The sequence below is a fragment of the Crotalus tigris genome, unplaced genomic scaffold (assembly GCF_016545835.1).
Source record: "Crotalus tigris isolate CLP2741 ecotype Arizona unplaced genomic scaffold, ASM1654583v1 scf7180000017628.32516253702:7417878, whole genome shotgun sequence".
In the NCBI taxonomy this organism is placed as follows: Eukaryota; Metazoa; Chordata; class Lepidosauria; order Squamata; family Viperidae; genus Crotalus; species Crotalus tigris.
The window spans coordinates 4,187,226-4,193,225 of NW_024096523.1; the positions used below are offsets into that span (position 1 = coordinate 4,187,226).

Genomic DNA, 6,000 nt, shown 5'->3' on the forward strand with positions numbered 1-6,000 from the left:
CACATCCAGAACACAATAGCACAGTAGTTCCATTACATCAAGCTCTTCATTTAAGATGCCCAGATATTGCTATTTATACAATTGGGAATCCAAAGATTTGATCTGGCCTCTCTCTCTTTTTAAGATATGAGCTAATCCACAGCCTGCCTTTTGATTTGCAGAGCCACAAGGAAGGTTTTAAGAAACCTTAAGGGTATAATGGACCAACATAGCAAATTCACTAAAGGTCAATAAAACAGTGTCTGGTTCATACAATGCTCCAGAAGGCAGAATTTTGGGCTCCAGTAACTTAAGATGACCAAACAACTGAGCCATATTTAGCTTGATGGGATTGGTTCGTACAATATGCAAAGGCAATTATGTGAAGTGCAAAACTCAATCCCATTTTAGCTGAATGAACCATGTTGTACAAATACAGGTATTAAGCTCTTTTTCAAATCAGCTCTCTAATACATGCATCACTAATGCACAAATTATTAATAAGCCACATAGTCTTGACATAGAAGTCAGTTCCCAGTATGGTGAAGACATAATTTTTTTGCTAATTTTTTGCTAAACCCTGATAAATTTCAATACTTAAATCAGGGTTTCCCAACCTTGGCAATTTTAATATGTGTGGACTTCAATTCCCAGAATTCCTCAGTTACCATGGAGGAATGAAGCTTGGTCAAAGCTAGAGAGTCTGCATAGAAATGCCAGTTTATGAATTAGCTCCAATGAGCTATTGGTTTCTTTAATATGATAACCAACTGCCTGATTGATTAGAGATCATCAAGTTGGTGTTAACTCTTAATAACCAGATAGATTTTCTCCAGAATCATCATCCTCAATCTGACTTTTCAAGTTTCTAAATGGTAATTCACAGTGAGTACTTTTGTGGCATAATTACTTTTTTAAAGAACTATAATATAGCTAAAGTTCCAGTATGAAGTAACTTAAAACTTTATAAAGAGGACAATCACATTCTCAAGGATTCCTCTTTAATACTGTATTTCCTTTTGTTTCTATGATAATGCATAAGAATCAAAGACATCTTAGCTAAACAAAATAAAACATTACATTCTCAGATCCTTACCAAAGGATGTCAACCAAAGTTGGATGATTAATGTGCAATTCTATTTAACTATCATTTCATCCCACACTGGCACAACAGCTGGTCCTAGACAACTCAAGATGACCTGCTGAGATGTTATCAGTGCAAAACTTAGTAATATTAACTTAGCTAGAGAAAAATGCATGGGCTGATTGACAAATAATGTGAATTTCTTCCTCAAATTGCAGCGCCAGATGGGAAAACCTGCTAATTAGACTTCTAGAAGGTGTCCTTGCAGCCCATCTGGAAAACAGTTAGTTGGGGCAATCTACATGACTTAACAATTGCAGTGATTCACTTAACAACTGGGGCGAGAAAGATCATAAAATGGAGCAAAATTCACTTAACTGTCTTACTTGACAACAGAAATTTTGGGCTCAGTTGTGGTCATTAAGTCAAGGACCACTTGCACCAGCGCAGGGGTAGGCAACCTTGGCTCTTTTATGACTCGTGGACTTCAACTCCCAGAATTTCTGAGCCAAGCTGGCTCAGGAATTCTTGGAGCTGAAGTCCACGAGTCATAAAAGAGCCAAGGTTGCCTACCCCTGCGCTAGCGGTCAAGCCAAACTGGCATTAGATAAGGGTCAACAGAATTCATAGGGAAGGGCTGGACATGGGTCTCTTGTGGGAACACAATGTTTCTAAACTGATGATACATTTAACCCCATGCTCCAGCTCAGGCTGTTCATCTCTTACACTCTTACACTTATACTCACAACATCTACCCCCAACGCTTAGCTACAGTCCTTTTCCTAAAGCTGTTAGTCTAAAATCAACATTTTTTTTTTAAAAAAAGGGTGGGGGAACACTCCCTGTGGGTCAGAGAAATGTTCTCTCTCAGGAAGGAAAACTAACTTCTGCTTAATGCTGGAGAGGAAACGACTCATTTAAGAACAGTCATAGTAACAGTCTTTCTCCACCCCACCCCCCTGGTCCTCTCATCCCCAAACAATGCAATCTCCAGCTTGGAAAAACAGGATTTCTGTCAGAAGCCAACCAATTCCCTGATCCCTGAATGCTGGACATTAAGAGAAAACTGTCAGTTTCTGGAGGGAAAACTCCCAATTCTGGAGACATTTAATAATATACTGTAATACTAATAATGCTAACATTAAAAAGCATCCTTACTGCTAATACTAATAATGATGGACAAGGGTCAGAGCAGAAAATAATCTTTTTCTTAGAAGACTGTAAACATAAAAGCTGAAATATTTTCAGTTGCAGTTAATAGACATAACTGAGCTACAAGCTTACATGTTGCAAAACCAGATAGTGTTACATTAAAAAAATGGCTAAATTCAGGCATGGCTCTAAGCCACAATGGTTGATCATGGTTACTGAATAACCTGCAACAGGTGTTTTTAAACCAGTGCACTAAGTCAAAAGGATGTTATGGCTAACTGAAGTTCAAAGTAGAGTTTGTTACTTGTGTTCACTGGGTTCTGTTTTCCTCAACGAATTCAGTATTTTAAGCTTGGATCGCATAAAAGGGGTGCGCGGGGGAGGGAGATGCCGTAGTTGGGAAGCCTGGGATTTATTCTGCCGTGTGAACTCCAGAGGGGAAAATAAGAGTGAGGAAAGTCCACATTGTCCTAAAGATGCAGGTAGCAATTTCCGCACGATATATTCAAAACAAAAGCAAAGCACAGACACAAACCCAATAGCCGTTTGCGATCGCAGCCGGCGGCGAACTTTCTCAAAGGTTACGCGTCCTACCTACAACACAGCGTGCGCGAAGGGGGGCGGGGCTTAAGCCAGGAGCCTATCAATGGGGGCGAACGGGAGGCGCCCCCGGGCCGAATGGATTCGGTTGATAGTCTTGCGATCCGCTGGCGGAAAGGAGCGGGCGCAGCAGGCGAGGGGGAAGCCAAAGGCAGGAGGAAGCCGAGGGTGGGCAGAGCGGGCAACCCCACCCCCAAAAGGGGAAGGAAAGCGGCCACAGGTGTCCAGGCGGTTGCGCGGCGAATTCAACCGCAGCCTTCCTGGGGAAGAGGGGACCCCGCGCGCCCCCCTCTCGCCCAGAGAGCCCGCGGGGATCAGCGCGAAAGCCTACTCCGGAGTAGGAGGGGGAGTCGAACAGAAGTAACGTTCCTTGCCCCTGGATTGCAGATGGAGACGGGGAGGCATTTGCGAATGAAGCAGCGCCTGACACAACCCCCCTCCCCAAGCCGCCCGCCCACGAGCTCCGGAGAGTCCAGTTCTGCGCTGGCTGCGGACTGCGCGAAAGGGATTTAGCGAGATCACATTTAGAGAGAATCCGGAAGAGGGACAGAAGCGCAGTCCCGGCGAAGGGCCACTCGGCTGTGCCCGTCCAAGCCTGCCTCCACCCGCTTTGCGCAGTGTGCCCTCCTCGGGAGCTTACCACCCGGACCGGGCCATCTCTCCCTCGCTGCTGGCAGTTCCGGGACCCCCAGAGTTATTCCCGCGCGTTCCGCCCATTCTCAAACGCCTCCAGAGGTGTCCGTCCACCCACCACCCCGTGGGCGGCCGGACACGCGTGGTCCCAGCACCCTCCCCCCTCCGGATCCGCGGCCTTGGCTTTCCCGGCGCATTCCCAAGCGCGGGAGGTGGCGGTGGCCGGGCACCTCCGGAAAAGCCCCCTGGTCCAAGGCCGGCCTGAAAACGCCCGGCGCCTCCGTTACACGTGCCGGGTACCGTTTCCTCAGCAGCCTCTCACCTTGTAGCGCTTCACGCCGGCCGGCTGGCTGGCAGGCAGGCAGGCAGGCAGGCTAGCCTCCCGACCGGAGCGGCTCCGCGGCTGCGCCACTTCTTTCCCCGGCGCTGGAACGGCTCGTCCGCGTCTCAAGCTCCGAGCTTGGCGATCCTGCCTCTCGAGCCGAGGCCGGCCAAGCGAAGAAAGTGGGGTTGGCCCGGCTGAGGCGAGCGCTTCTTGGGCGGGCATGCGCGCGCCGGAGTGTATAAATATTCCCTGGCTGACCCTTCAGCTGGTCTACTGTAACAGCAATTACACACAGACACACACGCGCAGGCACACAAAACCTCTATTCCCCCCCCCTTCCTTCGCTCTGCCCTCCCCTTTCGCTCTAAGCGGAGCCGCTCGTCGTGTGAGGCTGGGGGGCGGGGGGGGCGGGGGCGAGAGCGCGCGCGCGTGCGCGTGCAGTTGGATGGCTCGGCAGCATCTCCTCCTTCAGCCCGCCGCCCCCGATCGCTTGTCAGACAGGGACCCCCGGCGCCCGGTTCCCACCCATCGATTGGTGGCACTCAGGCCGCTCCCTGGAGGAGGAAAGGAACAGCCAATCGGGGATGGCGGTGTGTGTGTGTGGTGGGGGAAAACTTCTTTACAAGGATATTTAAAGGCATTTCAGGCGAGTTTGGAGAAGGAAGTGGCTTCGCTTCTGTTGCGCCACCGCTCCCTGTCGGCCCCTAGATTAGAGCGACGTCTGCAGAACGGCCTTTGCGGGATAAACCGAAACTGCTACTAATGCTCTGCATTAAATGTCAGGGTGGGGTCAATCAGATTCCTGCCGACTTGGCTTATATGGGTTGGCCACCCAGTCCTGAATGGTAATGTCGGGTTTCTTCACTATTCAGGCCATTGTACCATAGTTGAGTATGTCTGGACCCAACCTGCATGGTTTAATTTATGGTTGCATGTATTATCCAACTCGGTTAATGGTTCTGTGTATCATTCTATCTTGGTTTATGGTTCTGTGTGTCATTCAAACTTGGTTAATGGTTCCATGTGTTTCCCAAATTTAGTTTATAGTCCCATGTGTCATACAAACTCAAAAAATTGGGTTGAGTAAATTATGGATAAAAATATTGTGGGGTTGTAGCTGGTCTACTCTTGTCTGAGTGTCAGCTAGATCTGCTGCAATGTATTCACTTTCAACTTGATGGGTGTTAACCTTACTTTGGCTATTTTTGGTTGGTCCAGCTTCTTAAATCCAGACCACTGAGTTTATTGTTGTATGTATTTGGCAGATCCCAAAAATGGATTAGTTTGGGATCATTATTAGAGCAATGGTTAGATCATTATTAGATCATTATTAGAGCAATGGTAGATTGTTGTTTTTTAAGCTTATCTGGCAAAGCCAGTGCTGAATCTGGCCTTTCGGCATACAATGGAACATAAAATATTGTGTCACTGAACTTTGGGCTGGTAAATGATTGGGTTGGAAAATGGGAACGGAAGCCATTGGTTGCTGATTCTCATCAGATCTTTTAGAAGAGATTAATTGGATTATAACTTTTCAGCATGATGGTGATGGAGCATATTTCACTGCATCCTCAAGACTGCCTTAAACCTATACATTCTCCAAGTAGGATTTACTATCTTCAATCTAATGGAGACTCCATCAAACTGAAGTTAGTTCATGTAGCCAAAACTAAACAAATCAATGACGGCTCAGCATGTAGCAGCTACCTTATCGACTTAAATCAGCCTTTAATTCTGAGGGAAGTTAGCCCAAAGAAGGAAATATTAAAAGGGCAGAAAAATATATTTTTCCTTAAAAGGATTTTTAAAACCAGAAACCAATCCTGGCCTCAAATCTCTTTGCCCCAAGCAGGAGCCAGCCCTATACAAATGCAGATGTAAAACTATCAGAAAGTTGGAGCCAGAGCACTCAAGAAGACAAAGAGAAAATCTGCATACCCTACCCAAACTCTAGTAGTCATTAGCCTCATCACTAGGGAAGCAGGATATGATAATAGGATTAAACCACAGATATCAAGGCCTAGAAAAACATTTAGAAATAGCCTCAAAGTTCATGCCACAGGAACAGGAAACTATTCCAAACAAAAGGCTAGAGGGGGTATAAAAACCCCTTGCCCATGTGCTCAGCTCTTCTCTCCTCTGCTCTTTCCTGCAAGAACCATCTTTCTGCTTCTTCAATAAACTGTAACCATCTTCCCAAAGCAGTCGTCATGTTGCTTATTTATTT

General features: G+C 46.8%; 1 protein-coding gene across 5 annotated transcripts in view; it reads right to left on the minus strand.

Annotated features, from left to right (window-relative positions):
- FGR (FGR proto-oncogene, Src family tyrosine kinase) overlaps positions 1 to 4,110 on the minus strand; it is a 42,169-nt gene extending 38,059 nt beyond the window's left edge. For 3 of the 5 annotated variants that reach the window (XM_039334267.1, XM_039334266.1, XM_039334262.1), the window contains exon 1: positions 3,771 to 4,110. The gene's annotated coding sequence lies outside the window, so the exon portion shown is untranslated. Of the gene's footprint in view, positions 1 to 2,809; positions 3,412 to 3,455; positions 3,506 to 3,770 lie in introns of those variants that run through there. The other 2 variants (XM_039334264.1, XM_039334263.1) reach the window with 2 other exon arrangements.
- Positions 4,111 to 6,000: the final 1,890 nt, after the last annotated feature.